The 24,862-nt window shown below is 44.3% G+C and overlaps 1 pseudogene; it reads right to left on the reverse strand.

The window, feature by feature from the left end:
* Nucleotides 1-22,679, reverse strand: part of LOC137560764 (sulfate transporter pseudogene) — a 51,778-nt pseudogene extending 29,099 nt beyond the window's left edge.
* Nucleotides 22,680-24,862: the final 2,183 nt, after the last annotated feature.

The raw sequence follows: 24,862 nt of genomic DNA on the forward strand, positions 1-24,862 counted from the left end.
AGAGGAACCCATGAAGAAGTAGATTATGCAGCAGAAGAAATTGGTGTAAAGGCCATAAATGGGATCTTGGCTTGCTAAGAGGGAGTAGGCTATTGCCTGTGGAATGGTAACAATACCAACTATGAGTCCAGACACAACGTCTCCCAGAAGATATTCTCTAATTTTGTAGCGAGGAAGCCACGTCAGCACTGGAAATAGCTCAAAACAAAATCTGCTTAATTTTTTGGGGCTACCTTTGCACCATTCTTTGGATTTCACACAGATCAAGTCTTTGAAATTTGGCTTGTCTTGTACTTCAAGTTCCACAGAATTGTACGGCAGAGAATGTGAACGTTCCTTCCTTTCTGGAAATTCATTCTCCACAGGATATACTGAATCCTCAAACTGTGGGGAAAAACAGAAACATGAAATAAAAGCATAAGAAAAGTAAAAATATGTATTCATGGGAAATACTAAAAAGCAGAGGTCCCCTAAAGAAAACCTGAGATTAAGTACACCAAAGGATTGTTACTTAACTGGGGCTTCTTGCAGCCCCCCGTAGTCAGTCTGGTCCCTTAGAGTCTGTGTGGTGCCTGCTGTGAGGCCCACGATCCAGCCTGGGCCGCGCGCACCCTTGGGTTGGGCTCCCACAGAGGAAGGCATTCTGCACAAGCCTATTAACAGTCTTTAAACAATGACACTTATAATGCTACCAGCTATAGAAGCAAGATAGGGGGGATTGCGCATGGCCAGGACTGCACATGTGCAGTGGCCTGCAACTCATCTGAGTCACAGAATATACATGGCAGACTACGGCAACACCGAGGGATCTGGGAGGATGGCGACCGACTACAAGAGGCTGGAAGATGCCACAGGTGAGTACAAATCCTTTGGTGTACTTCATCTCAGGTACACTTCATGACCCGGTTTCCATTACAGGTGAATTTGTGTGCATTTTCTGTACACAGATTCAAATAGCAATGTATTTTAATGGGCCAGTTTCCATTTTGTGCAGAATCTGAATGCAGATTTGTGCTGAAAAAATCTGCACAGCAGTGTTGTCAGTTTCTGCATGACTTATAATGATGTTTTTGTCTGCATTTGTGATTTTTGTGTGCTTTTACGTGATTTTCGTTACGGTCGATAGAAACTCACAAAAAAAGAAAATAAATTGCTATTACGCATTCAAATTTGCATGTCAAAGTGCACATGTACATATGCAAATTCATTTGCAGGTGTATCTGCCTCCCCCCACAAAAAAAATTGCTAATTTGCATGCTTCTAGTGGAAACGGGCCGTAAAGGTGTGATCAAAAAAATGAAAATAAGTAGAAAGTGCTACATAAAGTATAATTGGTGGAGGCGCATGCGCGGCGCCAGTGAGTCCGAATGCAGGCTTACTTTTAAGGCGATCTAACGCTATCTTATTCATGGAAATGCTTGCGAAACCTGTGGCAGGACATGACAGGCCGTAGAAGGGGACGGAATAAGAGCAATAAAGACACCAAAGAGGGTCCAATCCCAGAACTATTCCTACGCAGCACGCAGAAAACGAATTCCAAGATGGCTGATGGGGCCTCCGCCTGGAGTGCCGCCTCTACTCCTTCAACCTCACCGAAAGGTACCAAGGGCTCCCAGGAGGGACAAACCAAACAGGCCAACTCTGCTCTGCTAGCCTCCTTCCAGAAGCTGCTGAAGGAGCTTGACTCGGCTGTCTCCTGCATGAACAGCCATATAAGCGAACTTGGTGACCGAGTCTACGCAGTGGAACAACGCCTAGATGCTTTGCTGACGCACTTATGGAAGACCTAACTCGTCTGGACGAGCACGATAAAAGACTGGACCAATTCAAAGCTAAACTCGAGGACTATGAAAACAGAGCCCGGCCATCGAATGTCCGCCTCCGAGGCTTGCCGGAATCATTCATAGACCTCAGAACAGTCGCCACCAACCTGTTTGCAGCCATGCTTCCACAGTTGGATCATTCCCTCTTCAGAATGGACAGGATTCATTGCGCGCTAGGTAGGCCGCGTAACCCTGAGCTTCCTAGGGATGTTCTAAAATTTCACTACCATGAGACCAAAGAGCAGATTATGGAGGCAGCACAGAACCTGTCCCATCTCCCTGGAGTCCCGGATACTGTCCAGCTCTACGCGGACCTCTCTCCACTCACGCTTCAAAAACGCCGGATCCTACGGCCTATTGCTCAGGCACTTATAAAAGAATTGGTGCAATATCGCTGGGGATTCCCCTGTTTGCTTAACTTTCCGCTCCAGGGAACCAATCACAAGGTCACCTCGCTGGAAGAAGGCAAACAAATCCTCACAGCGGCAGGCATTGGGGTACCCCTCCCTCCTCCTGCAGACCTCACCCCACGTCCACAACAGCCTGAGTGAGAGTGGTCAACCGTGAGAAACTCACCGAGCCGCTCCCAAGGAACCCCTTCAGGTTCACCCAGATGAGTATACCCCAGTTTGTCTAACTGTTTTTTTATATTCATGACTTTCTAACATGATAACGTACACTGACTGTCCGCCCTATGGGCTATTAGCCCGGGCTTTCAATCTTGATCGTGGCACTACCTGTTGGAATTATTTTTGCTGCCCACTTTGATGACGGGTTTTCTTTTACTCTTGAAATTATTTGGTGCGCTTCTAGCCAGCGTAACCCAGTGTACTTTCCTACTGGACTTTGCCTTTTCACCACATCAGGCCTTTAGACACAATTTTGTGCATCTCTTGATCGCCCTATGGACCACTCATCCGGGAATTTCAGAATGCAGTCCTGATGACCACTGGATCTATTATTGCAGTTAGCCCTGTTGGCTGTTTTATCTTATCTTTTGCTACTCAGTATGTTACCTCTGGGTTTACTTCAGATGGGGGAAATAAGAGGAGGGGGGGGACTTACATATGTTTCATTGATGCATCATAGTTGCAATGGGATGTTTTGATGAGTATGTTTGCTCTAATCATATTTTCGCTATAATGATGTTGCTTCTTTGCACCACATTTGGCTCCCCCAGGAGCGCTTGCATTGGATTAGCAAGGCGTATAACATCAGATCCGTCTGTCGTTCCTCCCCCCCCCCCCCCCAAAATGATACCCCACTCTCGAATTCATGTTTTGCTTTGGACTAGTTCTGTCCCCTTTGAGGCCTCACTCTCTCGAGTTACATTATATGCACCTTATAGATAGCTCGGATTTTGTCAGCCAGGTCCATGTTCTTAAGCAAGCTCCTTGTCTTGGTTGGGTTAACTATGCTGCCTCACAGATCCCTGCGGATTAGAGGACACCCTTCAGGGTCTCCTCTCCTCCACAGTATTTTACCCACTTACTGGTTTATGTTGACTGTTTTTCTTGTATTATTGCTATTGTATTCTTTTATTGTTTTGAAGACCTTGGGATGCCCCCCCTGTTCTCTTTGTGCTAATACACAGCTCGAATGTTTTTTTCTTCTATGACCACTGTGAAGTTTAAAGGGGTCGCAGCCAGCACGCAGTACACAGATGTATAAAATAAAGTCCGTTTATTGTGCAGCAGAAGATAAACAGCTTCAGTTCAGCAGTAAAACGTGGAAAATAAACAGTCAGCTTACTTCAGCTTTGTAGTATAAAGTCCAGCATGTTCAAACAAAGTTCATTTTTTCCATCAGGCCAATGCCATACTAACAACAGACCAGCGTATGGTTTGGCTTCCATCAAGTGATCTCCAATATTCCTTGTCAGGACATTCTGTAGCAGACATGCTACTGCTCCAACACTTCTCTCCAGACTGCCTGTGAGGCTGCTTCTTATGCATAAATTAGCATCTAATTAACACCACATTAGTGAGGCTCTCAGCCCCACTGACAACCAGGTGTGTACCTAGGTGGGATGGGAAGGCCCGCCCTTCCTTCCCTCCTATCCCAGGAGTCCGGCCCTGAAAAGAAAAAAACACAAGCAGCAACTGCTTGCTGCCACCAAAATCCGGACTCCTTTCCTAGGGCCACACAAGGTTTTAAAGGGACCACAGTCCAAATACCGGGGAAATGTACCTCCCATCTAACACCCAGCCCTGATGACCCCTACACCCCCCTTAAGGTTCTCTCCCTCAATGTGAGGGGATTTGATTCGCCCCCTAAAAGAAGGAGAACGTTTGCCTCCATACTAAGACATCACCCGGATACAATATGTTTCCAGGAAACACATTTCTCAGGCACCTCCTGCCCACGATCCCACTATATTTTCACAGTCAATACTCTAGAATTTACACTGCTAATACCCCCAAAAAACACAGAGGAGTTATGATTCTTGTCAGGAACTCCCTTCCATTGGGAGTGGAATCTTGTGAATCAGACACTGAGGGTCGTTAAGCCCTCGGTCGTTTTCACTTTATGCGTCCGAGAAATGTTCACCTCCCATTCATTAGCCTATAACTTTATCACTACTTATCACAATGAACTGATCTATATCTTGTTTTTTCCGCCACCAATTAGGCTTTCTTTGGGTGGTACATTTTGCTTAGAGCTACCTTACTGTAAATGCATTTCAATAGTAAGAATAAGAAAAAAACTGAAAAAATTCATTATTTCTCAGTTTTCAGCCATTATAGTTTTAAAATAATACATGCCTCCATAATTAAAACCCACGTATTGTATTTGCCCATTTGTCCCAGTTATTTCACCATTTAACCACTTAAGGACCAGGCTCTTTTTCCCTGATCTGTGCTGCATGGGCTCTCCAGCCCACAGCACAGATCAGGTTTACTGCAGGGTGACCAGACTTCCCCCCTTTTTTCCCCACTAGGGGGATGTCCTGCTGGGGGGGTCCGATCGCCACTGCTCTGTGTGGCCGAGCAGGGGGGGCTCCTCAAAGCCCCAGTCCGCAGCGATTTTCTGCCTCCCTCTCTCTTCCTCCCTCTCCCTCTGGCTATAGACGGCACAGGACGGAGATCCGCCCTGCACCGCCTCTAATAGGCTTTGGCCTATCAGAGGCCGGGGATCGGCCATTTCCTTTACGGCGCTGCTGCGCAGCAGTGCCGTATGATTTCTTCCCCGCGAGTTTACATTTAGCCTGTGAGCCACGATCGGAGGCTCGCAGGCTGTTCACGGAGACACCCTCCGTGAACTGACATGGAACATTTCCATGGAAACACCACTTCGACCTACCGATGCCTATCAGAGTTAGGCGGTCGTTAAGTGGTTAAATTATGTTCGCATCACAATGTATGGCGACAATATTTTATTTGGAAATAAAAGAGCATTTTTTCCGTTTTGCAACCATCACTATTTAAAAGCTTATATATAAAAAAAAAAAAAATACTTCATCTTTACATAGATATTTAAAAAGTTTAGACCCTTAGGTATATATTTATGTGTTTTGTTTTTTTTATTGTAATTTTTTTTTTTATTATTAAACATTTTATGTGGGTAGTTTTGGGAGGGTGGGATGTAAATCGAAGTTTGATTTGGGTAAATATATGTGTATTTTAATTTTTTTTTACATTTAGATGTAGTTTTACTTTTTGGCCACAAGATTGAGTTTGTTTACATGATGTCACTCTAAGCTTAACATGTACGCTTAGAGGGACATAGGAGTCAGAAAAAGCAAAGCTTCCGAGAGAAGCTGTCGCTTTTTCTGCGGGGGAGAGGAATCAGTGATCGGGCACCATGGCCCGATTCATTGATTCCTGAGCTAACGATCCACGGCCGGGAGCGCGCGTGCACACGCGTGATCGGCCGCCAGAGCGCACATGTCCTCCTTGACGTAGAACTACGTCAAGGAGGACAAAGTGGTTGAAGGCTTACTATATAATAAGCAGCTATACCTGATAAACTTCTATGCTCCTCCAGAAACAGCCCTTCAGTCCTTTTCCGGAGTCCAAGAGTCTCTTGACATAGGCCCAAACACAATATTTGTTTGGTGTGGAGACTTCAACCTCACTCTCAATGACAAACTAGACAAGTCCAAACCCACAAAGGACAAACTGACTAAAAAACAGTGCTCACGATTACAGACCATGCTTGACGATAACTTTTTAGTTGACTCTTGGAGAGAGCTTCATGGTAGTAAAAGAGGCTATACACACTTCTCTAGCATATACAATTCTTATGCTAAAATCGACTACTTTCTAGTCACATCATCAGTAGTCCCATCTATACAGTATATTAGGCATATCCCGAATACCATCTCTGATCATGACACTCTCCTGTTATGCCTAGACTTCAACATTCAGCCCCTACAACGGCCCTAATGGCGACTAAATGAATCCCTCATAACAAAGGAAAAAACAAGATCTGCCATAACTGAACACCTTTCTGACTACTTTAACCTCAGTGATAAAGACAACATCTCGCCGGTTTCTAATTGGATGGCTCAAAAGGCTTAGATGCATAGCTGTCTCATTAAAATAGCTTTGCAGTCTAAGAAGTATTACCTAGAATTGACAGGTAACCTTCACTTTAAACTGTTGAGATTGCAAAGCCTAGATCAAACGGACCCCCCTATCTACTTAAAGAAATCCAAAATACTAAAGCACAACTGGATCTTTTACTAGCAAAATCGACTGAAGAGGCACTTTGTATGACCAAATCCAAATATTACAGGTACGCTAATAAGCCTGACTCATGGATCGCAAAAAAAATAAGGAACCAGCAAAGGCTGAACACAATAGGCAGAATTCGCACTACTAATGGAAGTATTTCCAGCATTCCTGACAAGATATACTCCGCCTTTTGAGATTATTATGATAAGCTCTATGCTCACTCTCCTACTGCCCACAACCTGAAGTAAAATCATTTTTATCCTCTTGGTTTACCTACTTTAACCACGAAAGCAGCAAAGCAACTTGCGCAAAAGATGGATCAGCGCATCAACAGGCCGCCTCCATATGGTCTCCAATCAGAGGTGCGCTGAGTCCCCCCAGAAACTGCAAACGCACCTTGAACACAAACAGAAGCTCTGCATATACACCAAAAGCAAAGCTGTTAAGTGGGAGCAGCTGACCAAAAATGAATTAAATTAGTACATGGCAAGGAAATGAACAGCGCTACTTAAAAACAGATAAGTGCCTACCTGCAAGAGAGTGCAAGCCCCACTTGTGGGATAAAATACACACCTAGCAAAAACATGACCTGTCTACCACTGAAGGGTGTTGGTTTCCTGTAACAGCTTGCATGCAACTTGTGAAGTACTCGTCCCTCCCGCACCCAAGCTATGCATATGCATAGGTTAGGATTTAGTTAGTGTTAGGTCCCCTCCCATCAAGGATGACTTATCCGCAGTGGGAGGGATGAGTACTTAACAAGTTGCATGCAAGCTGTTACAGGAAACCAACATCCTTCAGTGGTAGACAGGTCATGTGTATGCTAGGTGTGTATTTTATCCCACAAGTGGGGCTTGCACTCTCTTGTAGGTAGGCACTTATCTGTTTTTAAGTAGCGCTGTTCATTTACTTGTCAAGCAAAGCAACTTAACATACCCTTTTACAGATGAGGAGGTTGAGGACATAATCAAAAAACTTAAGTTGCATAAAGCCCCAGGACCAAATGGCCTGAGTTCCATTTATTATAAAAAGTTTTGCCATATCCTAATCCCTTACCTTACCAAATGTTTTAACTTTATTAGATCTAAACCTCTTTCTCTGCCAGAGTTCCTGGAGGCTCATATTACGGTTATACCCAAGCCCGATAGAGATTTGTTAGATACCAAAAATTACAGGCCAATAGCGTTACTAAATCTCGATTACAAAATCCTTACAAGCATACTAGCACAGTGCCACAATAAATTTCTCCCCTTCTTAGTGGACAAAGATCAGGTGGGTTTTGTGCCGCACAGGTAGGCCTCCGACAACATTCGTAGATATGTAGTATGAATATACTACATCATGCCAGAGCCTCGGGCTCTCAGCTGATTACTCTAGCATTAGACATAGAGAAAGCTTTTGATACTATCTCTTGGGACTTGCGGCTCATTTCTTCATATCATAAGGCAGTTATACTCTACCCCCAAAACTTACCTAAAGCTCCCTAGCTCACTTCCAACAGCAATCACTATAGAACGAGGTACCCGACAGGGCTGCCCCTTTTCTCCGGCAATTTTCGCACTTGTGATGGAACCCTTGGCCTGTGCTATACGCTATCATGTTTTGAATACCTAAGTCATAATGTTATTGTTTATAAATTCCTTAATTACCTTATCTTGTGGGAATTAACGTCATTTGGAGTGTTTGACATTTTGACACTTGATATAGGGTCATTTCTGACGCAGTTAATTAAAAATGGACGTCACCAGCCATCTTGTCTGCTGGTTGACTTTTTTTCCCCAGACATTGGACTTCAAAAACATTAAACAATGTCATTTATGATGCATTTCTGATAATGTGTCCTTCTGCTAATTAGTTTGGAATGTGTGTTCTTTCCCAAACAAGAATTAGGGCATGTTGACCCAAACAATCTGTGAATTACAGATATAGTAAAGTAATGCTTATAGAAGTACACAGGGCTTCTAATATACTCATTTAAATATAAAGCTTATTGGACGTCACCAGCCATCTTGTCTGCTGGTTGACTTTTTTTCCCCAGACATTGGACTTCAAAAACATTAAACAATGTCATTTATGACGCATTTCTGATAATGTGTCCTTCTGCTAATTAGTTTGGAATGTGTGTTCTTTCCCAAACAAGAATTAGGGCATGTTGACCCAAACAATCTGTGAATTACAGATATAGTAAAGTAATGCTTATAGAAGTACACATGGCTTCTAATATACTCATTTAAATATAAAGCTTATTATATAATTCTTCTTAAAACAATTACTCATATAAGATATAATTGGACATTAAAATGTAATAATTTAAAATCATGTTCTATATATTTGCCTTTATGAAGAAATAACTAATAATTTCAACCGCCAGATGTCACCATTTTAACATCTTTAACGAATTGGGAAAACCCCTTCTTTTTGTTTTATATTTCATGAGTCCTGTTCCCAAAACATAGCAAATGTGATCAGCTATGAGTGTTCAGCTAGCTGAGACGGCCTTGTAACATGTCAACAATGTTTTAGAACTAAAACAATCTTATGAAAAGGTTTACTGTCTCATCTATCACTGGTATAATCCAGCTTTTAACTATAATAAATTCAATTATATGTAATTATAGGATTTAACAATAATTATTTATTTCTTTAGAAGGACTGTATTGATTATTAATATTTAGATGTAATCATATTTATGTGGAATAACTGAGCAAAATGTATATATATATATATATATATATATATATATATATATATATGTCTTCTGCAGTAATGTGAGTTTTAAACTTGCTTTCTGTCTGCACATACTGCGCTGTCTAACCTTGACATTTGAAAGATTTTTGTAGCATAAACAAAGAATGTTTTGCTTCTAAACTAAAATAATATAATTATGAGTTTCACTGCCTGGAATATGCTAATATGTCACAGAGCAATATTTTAAAAAAGTACTCTAACTTTACAGTTTACAATGAAATTTTGCATAGAACATTAAACTTAAAACATACATGACATACACGATTTTTCTGCATAAATAAACCGCTAGAATTCTGACATTAGTACCTGTCAGATTGCACCAGATATACTCAAATAGGGACCCTATCTGCTTCCAAGGATGCCAAGATCAGGGTACTATGTTTCATACGTGGTGGTCGTGCCCAATAGCTGCTGAACTATGGAAAAAACTCCTCAGAGTAATAAACAAGATCTTAGATTTACATCTTACTCTTGACCCGGCTATTTTCCTGCTTGGCCTCCAACCAAAAACTTTGAATGCCGCCAAACACAAACTAATACAGTTTATAGATAATGCCTGCAAAACATATATCGCCTCGCAATGGCAAAAGCCTAGATTATACTATAGAGTGGTCCTCGAACGTATACAAGATCTCATGATCAATTAAAAGATTAAGGCAAATCTATTGGACACGACCTACCACTTCGAAAAAGTCTGGTTTCCCTGGATACAAAATATGTCCTCCTTGGTGTTCGTAACACCTTATCTTACATTTAGGGGATTATTTAAACAGTGTACAGTGCTTGTTTCTGGATGTGCGGGTCGGGATGGGCATCCTTGGTCTGTCTTTTCTTTTTGTTTATGTTGTTTCTGCCGATTTTACTTTATTTCATTTCATCATAGCTTTGAGCTTATCATATACTTTATTGAGCTACGCATTGTAATTTAATATATGAAAGATTGATCTGAAGTGGTCTAAGAGACGTCTCATCTAGTGTTGGGCGAACATCTAGATGTTCGGGTTCGGGCCGAACAGGCCGAACATGGCCGCGATGTTCGGGTGTTCGACCCGAACTCCGAACATAATGGAAGTCAATGGGGACCCGAACTTTTGTGGTTTGTAAAGCCTCCTTGCATGCTACATACCCCAAATTTACAGGGTATGTGCACCTTGGGAGTGGGTACAAGAGGAAAAAAAAATTAGCAAAAAGAGCTTATAGTTTTTGAGAAAATCGATTTTAAAGTTTCAAAGGGAAAACTGTCTTTTAAATGCGGGAAATGTCTGTTTTCTTTGCACAGGTAACATGTTTTTTGTCGGCATGCAGTCATAAATGTAATACATATAAGAGGTTCCAGGAAAAGGGACCGGTAACGCTAACCCAGCAGCAGCACACGTGATGGAACAGGAGGAGGGTGGCGCAGGAGGAGAAGAAGGCCACGCTTTGTGAGACACAACAACCCCGGCCTTGCATGAGGGCAAGAAGCGTGCGGATAGCAGGCTTTGTACCGCCATGCAGTCATAAATGTAATAAAGATAAGTGGTTCAATAAACAGGGACCACGCGGCAACGCTAACCCAGCAGCAGCAGACGTGATGGAACAGGAGCAGGCGCAGGAGGAGAAGGCCACGCTTTGTGAGACACAACAACCCAGGCCTTGCATGAGGGCAAGAAGCGTGCGGATAGCATGCTTTGTACCGCCATGCAGTCATAAATGTAATAAAGATAAGTGGTTCAATAAACAGGGACCACGCGGCAACGCTAACCCAGCAGCAGCAGACGTGATGGAACAGGAGGAGGCGCAGGAGGAGAAGGCCACGCTTTGTGAGACACAACAACCCAGGCCTTGCATGAGGGCAAGAAGCGTGCGGATAGCATGCTTTGTACCGCCATGCAGTCATAAATGTAATAAAGATAAGTGGTTCAATAAACAGGGACCACGCGGCAACGCTAACCCAGCAGCAGCAGACGTGATGGAACAGGAGCAGGCGCAGGAGGAGAAGGCCACGCTTTGTGAGACACAACAACCCAGGCCTTGCATGAGGGCAAGAAGCGTGCGGATAGCATGCTTTGTACCGCCATGCAGTCATAAATGTAATAAAGATAAGTGGTTCAATAAACAGGGACCACGCGGCAACGCTAACCCAGCAGCAGCAGACGTGATGGAACAGGAGGAGGCGCAGGAGGAGAAGGCCACGCTTTGTGAGACACAACAACCCAGGCCTTGCATGAGGGCAAGAAGCGTGCGGATAGCATGCTTTGTACCGCCATGCAGTCATAAATGTAATAAAGATAAGTGGTTCAATAAACAGGGACCACGCGGCAACGCTAACCCAGCAGCAGCAGACGTGATGGAACAGGAGCAGGCGCAGGAGGAGAAGGCCACGCTTTGTGAGACACAACAACCCAGGCCTTGCATGAGGGCAAGAAGCGTGCGGATAGCATGCTTTGTACCGCCATGCAGTCATAAATGTAATAAAGATAAGTGGTTCAATAAACAGGGACCACGCGGCAACGCTAACCCAGCAGCAGCAGACGTGATGGAACAGGAGGAGGCGCAGGAGGAGAAGGCCACGCTTTGTGAGACACAACAACCCAGGCCTTGCATGAGGGCAAGAAGCGTGCGGATAGCATGCTTTGTACCGCCATGCAGTCATAAATGTAATAAAGATAAGTGGTTCAATAAACAGGGACCACGCGGCAACGCTAACCCAGCAGCAGCAGACGTGATGGAACAGGAGCAGGCGCAGGAGGAGAAGGCCACGCTTTGTGAGACACAACAACCCAGGCCTTGCATGTGGACAAAAAGCGTGCGGATATAGCAGCAATGCTTTTTGCCGCCATGCAGTCATAAATGTAATACAGATGAGAGGTTCAATAAACAGGGCCCGGAAACGCAACACCATCCCAGATGTTCATTGGTCATGTTACTTGGTTGGGGTCCTGGAGTGTTGCGTAGTCATTTCCAATCCAGGATTGATTCATTTTAATTTGAGTCAGACGGTCTGCATTTTCTGTAGAGAGGCGGATACGCCGATCTGTGACGATGCCTCCGGCAGCACTGAAAAAGCGTTCCGACATAACGCTGGCTGCCGGGCAAGCCAGCACCTCTATTGCGTACATTGCCAGTTCGTGCCAGGTGTCTAGCTTCGATACCCAATAGTTGAAGGGTGCAGATGGATGGTTCGACACAGCTACGCCATCTGACATGTAGTCCTTGACCATCTTCTCCAGGCGATCGGTGTTGGAGGTGGATCTGCACGCTTGCTGTTCAGTGGGCTGCGGCTGCATGGGTGTCAGAAAATTTTCCCACTCCAAGGACACTGCCGATACCATTCCCTTTTGGGTACTAGCTGCGGCTTGCGTTGTTTGCTGCCCTCCTGGTCGTCCTGGGTTTGCGGAAGTCAGTCTGTCTGCGTACAACTGGCTAGAGGAGGGGGAGGATGTCAATCTCCTCTCTAAAGTCTCCACAAGGGCCTGCTGGTATTCTTCCATTTTGACCTGTCTGACTCTTTCTTCAAGCAGTTTTGGAACATTGTGTTTGTACCGTGGATCCAGAAGGGTATAAACCCAGTAATTGGTGTTGTCCAGAATGCGCACAATGCGTGGGTCACGTTCAATGCAGTCTAGCATGAATTGAGCCATGTGTGCCAGAGTCCTACCAGAATCCTCATCATCCTCTTGTGAGCATTGTGATAGTTGTTGTGATGCATCATAGTCGTCACCTTCCTCCTGGTCTGCTTCTGCTGACCATTCGCGTTGAATTGTGGAAGTCCAACGTGCACCGCTCTGGCCCTCGTCAGTGGTGGCATGAAATTCCTGCTCCAACTCCAGCTGTTCCTCCTCCTCTTCTTCGTCATAGCTGCTGGGGCCAGCGTTCCCTGAGGCGGATGGCCTGATGTTGGTACCATCACGCTGATCGTTTTCTCCTTCAGATTCCCCCAGTTGCATCATGACAGCTGTTTCCTTGATTTTTAACATCGACCTCTTCAGTAAACACAGCAGTGGTATGGTAATGCTGACTGAAGAGTTGTCACTGCTCACAAGCAACGTGGATTGCTCAAAATTTTGGAGGACTTGGCAGAGGTCCAACATGTTGGCCCAATCGGATCCACAGAAGCTTGGCAGCTGGCCGGATGCGCCTCGGTACTGCGCCGTCATGTACTGGACCACTGCACTCTTCTGCTCGCAAAAGCGGGCTAGCATGTGCAGCGTAGAATTCCAGCGCGTAGGGACATCACACAGCAAGCGATGGTGGGGGAGATTGAAGCGCTCCTGCATCTTGGCGAGTGCCCCCGCAGCAGTACTGGAATTTCTACAATGTTTGGACACTCGACGCACCTTCAACAGCAGATCGGGCACGCCTGGGTATGTCCTCAGGAACCGCTGAACTACTAGGTTCATCACGTGCGCCAGGCAAGGGATGTGTGTCAGCTTAGCCAACCTTAAAGCGCGAATGAGATTACTCCCATTATCACACACAACCATGCCCGGTTTCAGGTCCAGCGGTGCCAGCCACAAATCCGTCTGTTCCTTTATTCCCCTCCAAATTTCCTCCCCTGTGTGCTGCTTATCCCCAAGGCAGATTAGCTTCAGCAACGCTTGCTGACGCATGCCAACAGCTGTGCTGCACTGCTTCCACGATCCTACTGCTGCTGGGTTAGCGTTTCCGGATGAGGTACAGCTTTGAGATGCGTTGGAGGAGAAGGAGTCAGAGAGGTAGGTGCTGCTGTTATCCAGTGGGAGGGACGGCGGTGCAGCTGTTTGTGGCGTGGGCAACACCCGTGCCGTAGCAGGTGAGGAATCGCTGCCAGGCTCCACAAGGTTCACCCAGTGCGCGGTAAGGGAGATGTATCGACCCTGGCCGAACGCACTCGTCCAGGTGTCAGTGGTGAGGTGAACCTTGCAGGCAACGGCATTCTTCAAGCTTCGGGTTATTTTGCTGACCACGTGCTCATGCAACTCAGGCACTGCAGAGCGCGCAAAGTGGTAGCGGCTGGGAACCACGTAACGTGGGATGGCCACTGACATCATGCCCTTGAAGCTGTTTGTCTCCACCAATCGATATGGCAGCATTTCGCAGGCCAGAAGCTTGGCTATGCTGGCTGTTACTGCCACGGCCCGGGGGTCATTTGCTGGCAATTTCCTCTTGCGCTCAAACATCTCCGACACAGACAACTGAACCGTAGCGCTGCACACGGAAGGGCTGTTGGTTGTTGTGTTTGATGAACACTGGGAGACCTCAAGAGCACTACTCCGGAAAGTGACAGTGTCAGCGTCGTCTGATGTTTGTGAATGTTGTGAACCACGCAATGGCTGGGCTACTGCTGCTGCTGAGGCGGGTCTGGTGGTGAGTCTGGTGAACCCAAGGGAGGCAGTGTTGTTTCTGGTACCCTGTCCTGACGCGTTTGCCCAAAGAGTGGGATGTTTGGATAGCATGTGACGGCTCATGCTGGTGGTGGAGAGGTTGTTAATATTTTTCCCCCTGCTCAGGCGGGTCTTGCACACCTTGCAAATCGCCATGGTAACATCCTCAGTGCAGTCTTCAAAGAAAGCCCAGACTTTGGAGCACCTGCCTCCTTGCTGGCGATTTCTGTTTGCTCCTCTTTTGCCTCTCACTTGAACTTCCACGCTTGTGGTGCCTGAAATTGCGCGCCGCCTACCTTGTGGCACAAGGCGAACTCGTGCAGCAGTGTGTTCTTCAACAGACTCATCTGTGCTGCTGCTACGGCGGCGATGTTCTCGTTCACAAACAAAATCTGGGTCTCTGTCCACATTGTCCATACCCTCCTCTTCCATCTCCTCAAACTCGTCATATGTCATTGTGGGCCACCGCCGTGGAGTAGAGCTCCCCACAACAACCTCTGCGCAGCACACTCCAACTTCGTCTTCCAGATCTTGTCGGCCGACCTCCTGCAATTGCAACCCCTCCTGCCCAAATTGCTCTGGGATTTGGGTTTCCGAGTCCTCTTCGGACTCGCCTTGTATTTCAGTGCGTGGTGCATTTCCCACAGTTAACGGTTGTGAATCCAGGCACAACATTTCTGGCTGTTCCTCCATTGACCTTTGAAAGGTGGAAGTTTGTTGGGCTGGGAATAGCTCCTGCGAATACCCCATTGTGTCCTGAGGTAATTCATCGGACTGGTTATCTGGCAGTTGTGTGCGTGGTGTCGCTGCCGGTTGTGTCAGCTTTGTGCCCACTGGCTCCTTGTAACTGGCTGAGGACTCGGACCTCGTGCGTGATGTGCTGGTGCTGCTTAACCCACTGCTGGACGCTTGAGAGGTCATCCAAGTAATTATCTGGTCCTGTTCTTTTGGATTTGTGAGGGTTGTTGTCCTGGACAACATGGGCGGTATTGAGTGGGTTTTCTTGGGTGCTCCCCTGTGGCCTGTACGTGAACCGTCAGGGGAAACACCTCTTCCCTTGCCCCTCCCTCTTTCACCGGATTTCTTCCTCATTTCACTTATCCTTACAGTACACGCTGACTGGCAGCAGTACAGTGGCAGTACAGAAATGCTATACAGTACCACTATTCCCAGCAGCGACACAGAGCACAATGCTATACAGTGACGGGTGAGCGGTGTACCACTATTCCCAGCAGCGACACAGAGCACAATGCTATACAGTGACGGGTGAGCGGTGTACCACTATTCCCAGCAGCGACACAGAGCACAATGCTATACAGTGGCGAACGAGCGGTGTACCACTATTCCCAGCAGACACAGAACAGTACACAGAATGCTATATAGTGTGGCTGAACGAGCAGTGTACCACTATTCCCAGCAGACACAGAACAGTACACAGAATGCTATATAGTGTGGCTGAACGAGCGGTGTACTACTGTTCCCAGCAGACACAGAACAGTACACAGAATGCTATATAGTGTGGCTGAACGAGCGGTGTACTACTGTTCCCAGCAGACACAGAACAGTACACAGAATGCTATATAGTGTGGCTGAACGAGCGGTGTACTACTGTTCCCAGCAGACACAGAACAGTACACAGAATGCTATATAGTGTGGCTGAACGAGCGGTGTACCACTGTTCCCAGCAGACACAGAACAGTACACAGAATGCTATATAGTGTGGCTGAACGAGCGGTGTACCACTGTTCCCAGCAGACACAGAACAGTACACAGAATGCTATATAGTGTGGCTGAACGAGCGGTGTACCACTATTCCCAGCAGACACAGAACAGTACACAGAATGCTATATAGTGTGGCTGAACGAGCGGTGTACTACTGTTCCCAGCAGACACAGAACAGTACACAGAATGCTATATAGTGTGGCTGAACGAGCGGTGTACTACTGTTCCCAGCAGACACAGAACAGTACACAGAATGCTATATAGTGTGGCTGAACGAGCGGTGTACCACTATTCCCAGCAGACACAGAACAGTACACAGAATGCTATATAGTGTGGCTGAACGAGCGGTGTACTACTGTTCCCAGCAGACACAGAACAGTACACAGAATGCTATATAGTGTGGCTGAACGAGCGGTGTACTACTGTTCCCAGCAGACACAGAACAGTACACAGAATGCTATATAGTGTGGCTGAACGAGCGGTGTACTACTGTTCCCAGCAGACACAGAACAGTACACAGAATGCTATATAGTGTGGCTGAACGAGCGGTGTACTACTGTTCCCAGCAGACACAGAACAGTACACAGAATGCTATATAGTGTGGCTGAACGAGCGGTGTACCACTATTCCCAGCAGACACAGAACAGTACACAGAATGCTATATAGTGTGGCTGAACGAGCGGTGTACTACTGTTCCCAGCAGACACAGAACAGTACACAGAATGCTATATAGTGTGGCTGAACGAGCGGTGTACTACTGTTCCCAGCAGACACAGAACAGTACACAGAATGCTATATAGTGTGGCTGAACGAGCGGTGTACTACTGTTCCCAGCAGACACAGAACAGTACACAGAATGCTATATAGTGTGGCTGAACGAGCGGTGTACCACTGTTCCCAGCAGACACAGAACAGTACACAGAATGCTATATAGTGTGGCTGAACGAGCGGTGTACCACTGTTCCCAGCAGACACAGAACAGTACACAGAATGCTATATAGTGTGGCTGAACGAGCGGTGTACTACTGTTCCCAGCAGTGACACACAATGACTGGGGGGGACCCTGGCTAGCGTGGCTGGAGCGCGAACTACCCTGCCTGCCTACCCAAAGCTAAACCCACAGACAAATGGCGGAGATATGACGTGGTTCGGGTATTTATTTACCCGAACCACGTGACAGTTCGGCCAATCAGAGCGCGTTCGGGTCCGAACCACGTGACCCGTTCGGCCAATCACAGCGCTAGCCGAACGTTCGGGGAACGTTCGGCCATGCGCTCTTAGTTCGGCCATATGGCCGAACGGTTTGGCCGAGCACCGTCAGGTGTTCGGCCGAACTCGAACATCACCCGAACAGGGTGATGTTCTGCAGAACCCGAACAGTGGCGAACACTGTTCGCCCAACACTAGTCTCATCACATAAACAGAAATACATTTTAGAAAATTCACATTGAGCTCAAGCTTATAGAAAATCTTATGTAGCCTTTATGACTAATAGGAGCACTGTAATCTGCATGCAATTTTAATGATCCATCTGATATCTAAACTGTACTGTCTTGCACCTACCTCACTCTGTTATGTACTGATTTTCTATTGATCTGCAAACAAAAGTTTTTGAAACTAAAGTATAATTGGTTCAGTTTATTAAAACAAGTTTATGTAAATTAGCATAGGAATGCTAATACATTTTTCTGCATGTTGTTGCTATGGGGAAGAGGTCGGAGGCTTTGCCTTATACAGAAAGTCAGCATACATCTGCCAGTTGCCCCAAGGTTTACATTGAGCAGGAGGCAAGGAAAACATTTTGAAGAGGGATAGAAATTAGAAATATTTCAAATATTGCTTGTATCTGTTCCTAAGCTCTGGTGATGATGTCTTTTAAATATCACAGCCTTGTGACAGCACAGCGTGTATTGAGATCTGTAACATCTTCAGATTAATTTCAATGTTACAGTTATATGTTCTGCAAAGGTGTTTTCTGTTCAAATTAAAAAAAATATCTTCATAAACAATTTTTTTTTTCTGATTTTTTTTTATAACTTTTACTAAGCAGAGAGCATACTTTGAGGTAGGCAGCTGATGCCTTACAGTTAAGTGGGATATTTTGAAACTGACTGTGTGTTTCTGTGCCTTGCAGTTATTTATTAGCTCCATATAGACAAACATCTTTATTTATAGTCTTTTAAGTAATTCTACACTTACAGACACTTTTGGGGTGTTTTCAGTTTCCATTTCTTTTTGTTAGAGTATTTTCTCATTTCAAAAAGTAAAAAACAAAACAGAAAGGGTTCGCATTAAGCACATGGGTATTTCTTCCCCACCCAACTATTTCTCCTTCATGAGATAATATCCAAGATATCTTTTATTATACTTTTCCTCTGTTGTCTAAATGTTTTAGTCAAAATCATGAGTGGCAGAAACAAATCAAAGAGCACAGGTACAGTAGGTGCAACACAAATCTTTACTGCACACCAATAAAAATCGAAGACACTGCAGCAAGTGCATACAGCCACAACAAAGCACAGTCCATATTTACAAAATAGTGGTAAAAGTGCAGGGAACAGAAGCCTAAAACAGTTTTACCAATACTTATAACAGTTACACAGTGCACATTGTGCAATTAGTACAACCGGCAGAAAGTACCTAGCTGACAGACACGCACATTGCTCGGGTAAACTACATTACGCTTATAAACAGTAACAGAATGGGAAAGCCCGCCTACCTGCCAGTGGAGGAATAGCTATCATTTTAATCTCCTGAATCCGGCCACCATTGAAGTCAATGTTAGAAAATGTCAACATGCTGCAGTTGCAAGGGACAGTCACTCACCACCATTTTTAAGGCACACTTTGATTCTGTGCAGCACTAAAGCTTGGTTGTGCTGAAGCTTAAAGTGAAAACAATTTTCTACATCCCTACCATCCGCACACACACCCACAGCTGCCCTATTTAAACAGGGGTCACTATCATTAACTTGTAAATGGCAATTTTTCAAAGTGATTTGAAAAACTGCTAATATTATGAGATGAGATAAACTGTTATACCAATTACAGCAACTAACTGGAGTACTGTTATATTGCAGTTACTGTTGGCCTTATTAACTTGGAAGCGCCCAGTATAATGGTATGGGATTAAGTGTTGCAGCAAATACCGCTACAGTGACTGGACTGGCGTTATTTTGTTTTTAACCATTTCAGCCCACAGGGCTTTTTCACCTTCTGCATCAGAGCAAGTTTCACCTCCCATTCATTCGCTAATAACTTTATCACTACTTATCACAATTTATTGTTCTATATCTTGTTTTTTCCACCACTAATTAGGCTTTCTTTGGGTGGTACATTTTGCTAAGAATTATTTATTTATAAATGCATTATAACAGGATTAATAAGAGTTATTTCTCAGTTTTCGGCCATTATAGCTTTAACATAATCCACGCTACCATAATTAAAACCTGTGTATTTTATTTGCCCGTATGTCTCGGTTATTATACCATTTAAATTTTGGCCCTATCACAATGTATGGCGCCAATACTTTATTTGCAAATAAAGGTGCATTGTTTCCTTGTTGCGTCCATCACTATTTACAAGCTTATAATTTAAAAAATGTTTGTAGTATACCCCTTTCAAATGCATATTTAAAAAGTTCAGACCCTTAGGTAACTATTTATGGTTTTTTTTATTGTATTTTTTTCTTTTTTTTCATTAAAACATTTATTTGGGTAATATTTTGGTGTGGGACATAAACAGGGCATTTTTAATATTGTAAAATGTGTGTAGTGTAATGTAAAAAATGTGTAGATGTAGTTTTACTATTTGGCCACAAGATGGCCACCTTCATTTTTGTTTTCCCTCCTTGTACTTCTCGCTAAGCGGAAGTACAAGGGGGATGCGGAAATTGTTCCGGGCAGAAGAACTGAAGCCTCACGGGTAAGCGCTTCGGTTTTTCTGCGGGGGACAGGGATCGGTGATCGGGAACCATGTTCCCTTTCACTGATCCCAGGGCTAGCGGCGGACACCACGGGGGCGCGTGCGGGAGCGCGCCGAACAGCGGAGCGCAGCACAGCAGCCGCCCGGACGTGAGCTTCACGACTGGGCGGTTGAAATGGTTAAGTACCACTATTGGGGAAACTTTTACAACGTACAATACACAAATACTGTATATAATGTACATTTCTCCCCGGGCAAAATGCACTATAAATTACATTTTTCCTATGTTGCTGTCACTCACAGTGGGTAGTAAAAAGCTGACAGATCTGACAGATTTTGGAATAGTCCATCTCTTCTTGGAGAGTCTCAGTTTTAACTTTATTCTTTACAAAAACACTTGCTGCATAGGATCTATACAAAGATGTCAACCAGCTTCCCTACACATTTACATACTATTTAGATAGTTGGACTGAGAAACTGCCTTTCAGTAAGTGCTTTTGTAAATAAATACTGTATCGGTATTATGCCTTGAGGAGATTGACTAGCCCAAAACCTGGCTGTAAAATTTCTACTGCCTACTGTAGGTGACCGCTACATAGGAGAATATTAATTTATAGTGTAGTTTGCTCTGGGAAAAAAGTCAGCCTCCGCTGTTCATAAATAAGCCACTTTTAAAGCAAATTACAAGTCTTGATAGATCAGTTTGAGATGAACGGTTAAGTAGAGCTGCAGTAACTGGACTGGAGAATGATTTTTCTTTTTTTATTAACTGTGACAGTCAGGCTCTGTAACTTAGAAGTGCAGCAGTTTAAAAGCAAATCACAGAGCCCAGTGAAATAGTATGGGGATACACTGGCCCCTATGAAATTATTTTTCTCCTAAGTTTCCTCCTAGGTGATATTTTAACACCTTATTAATAAAATGCCATTTAAAAAGAACCCGAGGTGTGAGACCTATGGAAGCTGCATTATTATTTACTTTTAAACAATACCAGTTTCCTGGCAGTCCTGCTGATCTTTCTGGTCAGTAGGGTCTAAATCACACACCTGAAACAAGCATGCAGCCATTCGCGTCAGATTTGGCATAGACATCTGACCTGCATGCTTGTTCAGGGTCTATGGGTAAAAATATTAGAGGCAGAGGGTCAGCAGGGTAGCCATGCAATGTGCGTTATTTAAAAGGAAATAAACATGTCAACCTACATGTCCCTTACCCTTTAAGCCACCAATGAGCAAAGATATACACAGAAGAATTTTAATAGTACTTTTTCACCTACTACTGGTACTTTTTAAATTGCAAAGTACTGAAAAGTTATTTTAAGAATAAGGCTAGATTCACATTGGTGAGTTGCATAATGCACAAGTTATAAAGAGTGTGAACTACAATAGATTAGGTCTTCAAATACTCAAACTTGAATGCATATATCATACGTATTCACACACAGACGATATTGGAAATGTGGAGAGTGTACAAGCCCCACTAACTGCAATTAAAACCGATTATGATTGCTAACACTGGTCTATACAACACTAGTGCTATAGTCCCGGTCTGCCTGGCTAACACAGGCCCTGCCAGGACTAATCAGTATGCTACAAATGCTGCACTATAGCCACCACAGGGGCTGGATGAAGTTTGCCATTCCGAAACGACCTGCGTTACTATCTCTAGAGATTTCTAACTTCACAACTATTTATGTGCACAAGACTGAAATAAGTGCTGCGTAAAATGTCTTTTAATAATTAAACTCTGTCTGGGGTCAAATACCAGGTGATGCAGGATTCCTGCCATCTCCAAGATGTCTGCCACTGTTTCCTGATCCTACATGACTGCTGTTTGGTGGCCCATGTCATTATAATCTGTGTTTCTGACCCCCGAATTCCTTCAATTCCTTTTTGGCCATAGAGGCCAAGGTTAGGGGCAGCTGGACATGGAAGAGGGTTTGCTGCACGTGGTGGAGGAAGCTGCAAATGGAAAAAGGAGGCTGCAAATGGGGAGCAACTTAAGGAAGTGGGGGAGCTGTTGCCCAAGGGATCTGAGGCTACAATACATGGATGTTAGTGTTACACAATGAAGAGGGGGCTGCACATGGAAAGTGAAAGCAGCTGCTGCACATTGAAGGGGAGCCCCAAAAAAACTTGGCCAAGGTGCAGAAAAAGTATAAATCCAGCCTTGTTTATTGTAATGCATTCCGCAACCCAATCTCTCAAAGTTCATAGAAAACTACAGTTAAGTGAAACAGAAAACAATACACAAAATTAAGCCAATCTATACATGTTAAAGCTTGAAATTTGAGTTGTGTTGGCAGCAATTGTCTGCACCAAATCTATTGCTTCAAGGTAAATAAGTAAATGTTCAGACCTGAGCCATGGTGCCTGGTGATCAGATCTTGTCAGCTTTTTGAAATGCTAATCCATCTGCCCAGAAAGAGCCTGCCATATATGTATTCTTGGATAATGTTATGAGTATCAACTAGCCTAATTGCTAGATACTGCATTATCTTTACTAGCTTTCCAAAACATGATTGGCTGTGAGCAATGTGATTAGGAAAAACAAGCATGCAATCCTATAATAATCGTCTGTCTGGAAGATGTGCATGTCCGTTTTGGCAAAGTCCTTTTGATAAGCCTATTCATTATACAAAAAGAAAAAAACAAAACAAAAAAAAGCTTTGTCATAGTTAAATGCACAATAATGATAAAATGTGCAATAAGACACAGTTACAACATTGCACACGGAACATTGTGTTACATCAGTCGGTCTTCTTGTGACACATGAAAGTTCATGTTGGTGATGCCTAGTTAATTACTGTATGGTTGTTCAGCTGGAACAATTGTAAAACTCATTCTTAATTCATCCTACACACCTATCATTTCAATAATGTCATGCATTACATACATTCATACATTTATTTATACACAACGCTCGATTCTCTAAAGTGTGATAACTGCTATCACAGCAGTTATCACGTGAGCTGCCACGCGCAAAGGGTAGCGTGCGAACAGTGTTACTTTGCGTGATAAGCGAAGGTTTGCACGCGATCATGTGCCCTTTTCACGTGAAAAGCGCACGTTATCGCGCCCAAACCTTCGCTTAACACGCGAAGTGACACTGTTCGCGTGCTACCCTTTGCACGCGGCAGCTCACGGGATAACTGCTATGATAGCAGTTATCACACTTTAGAGAATCGAGCCCATAGTGCAGGGGACACTTAGAGGGCAAAGTAAACCAGCTAAAACCAATGTAAAGCCTCGTACACATGTACAAGGACTGTTGCTCACTGGAATCGGGACTCTAGCTCTTGAACTTCGGTTCATTGAAGGGGTTTTATAAAGTTACATTAATTATCAAGAGACTAGAATGCCTCTGTTACTATGGAGGCAGGAGGAGTAACAATGCATGGAGCATGATGGGGGGGGGGGGGGGGTCAGGTGTCAGACATCACTAAAGCTCTGTCATGCTGGATCTTCAGATGACAATGGAGGGCTCCCATACAAAAGTGAGAAATTGAACTGAGATGGTCCTTTGCGGCCACCTGGACTGCATTTTATCCAGTGATTGTGTGTAGCTTCAGACAGCTAAATTAAAAGAGTACAAAAACCAAAAGGTCCATGTAAATGGGCATTTGAAGCTAAACTGTAAACATAGCTATTAATACACCCATTGAAAGCACATTCAGAGTTCTACATTGTAAAAGTGGACAGATAAATCTCAGTTATCACCATACCTTCTATCCTATTGCACTACATTAGTGTGCTTCAGTTGAACTCTGTGATCATTCGATGAGATGAGAAGTAGCTGCACAGCTCTATCAGTCACATGACAGTCCTCCAGAATGCAAGAATTGCTAGGCTAGTTATGGGATGGGATCATAGTGGTCACACTGTTTTGGGATAGGAACCTGGTGGCAGGGGCGTATCTGGGTAATATAGCGCCTATAGCAAACACTGAAATTGCGCTTCTGGATACATAAATTGAGAAGCCATGCTCCCCTAGATAGTAAGTAGCCATGTATCTCCCAATTAAAGTCACATGCATCCAGGTAGAAGAATAAAGTTGTCACACATTTCCAGATAAAAGAATCAAGTACAATACAATACAATACAATAACATTTCTATAGTGCTATTTTCCCATAGGACTCAAAGCGCTTAAGCTCTCTCAGTTTCAGTAATTGGTAGTAGGATGAAGTATTCACACAACAAAATTTATATTTCTGCAAATGCAAAACTGAACAGGTGGGTTTTCAGTCTGGATTTAAACACATCCAGGGATGGAGCTGTCCTGATCTGTTGAGGTAAGGAGTTCCAAAACGTAGGGGCAGCATGACAGAAGGCTCTGGGACCAAAAGTTTCCAAGTGGACTCTGGGTATGACTAGATTATTAGAACCTGTGTGTAACGATTGGTGTCAGCACGCAGAGAGAATCTGATTATTGGTGATCTGCAGTATCACCAAGAATACAGATATATACCTGATCATTGATGATCTGCAGAATCACCGATAATACAGATATATTGCTAACCTCTGGACACCTGAAGCGTAAGTGTTTGGTGTAACAGTAGAAATTTGGACCACCGGGGTAGCAGGTGGTCCAATAAGTAGAAACAGACTCTACTGTAGTCAAG

Source organism: Hyperolius riggenbachi, chromosome 3, assembly GCF_040937935.1.
Source record: "Hyperolius riggenbachi isolate aHypRig1 chromosome 3, aHypRig1.pri, whole genome shotgun sequence".
Classification (NCBI taxonomy): domain Eukaryota; kingdom Metazoa; phylum Chordata; class Amphibia; order Anura; family Hyperoliidae; genus Hyperolius; species Hyperolius riggenbachi.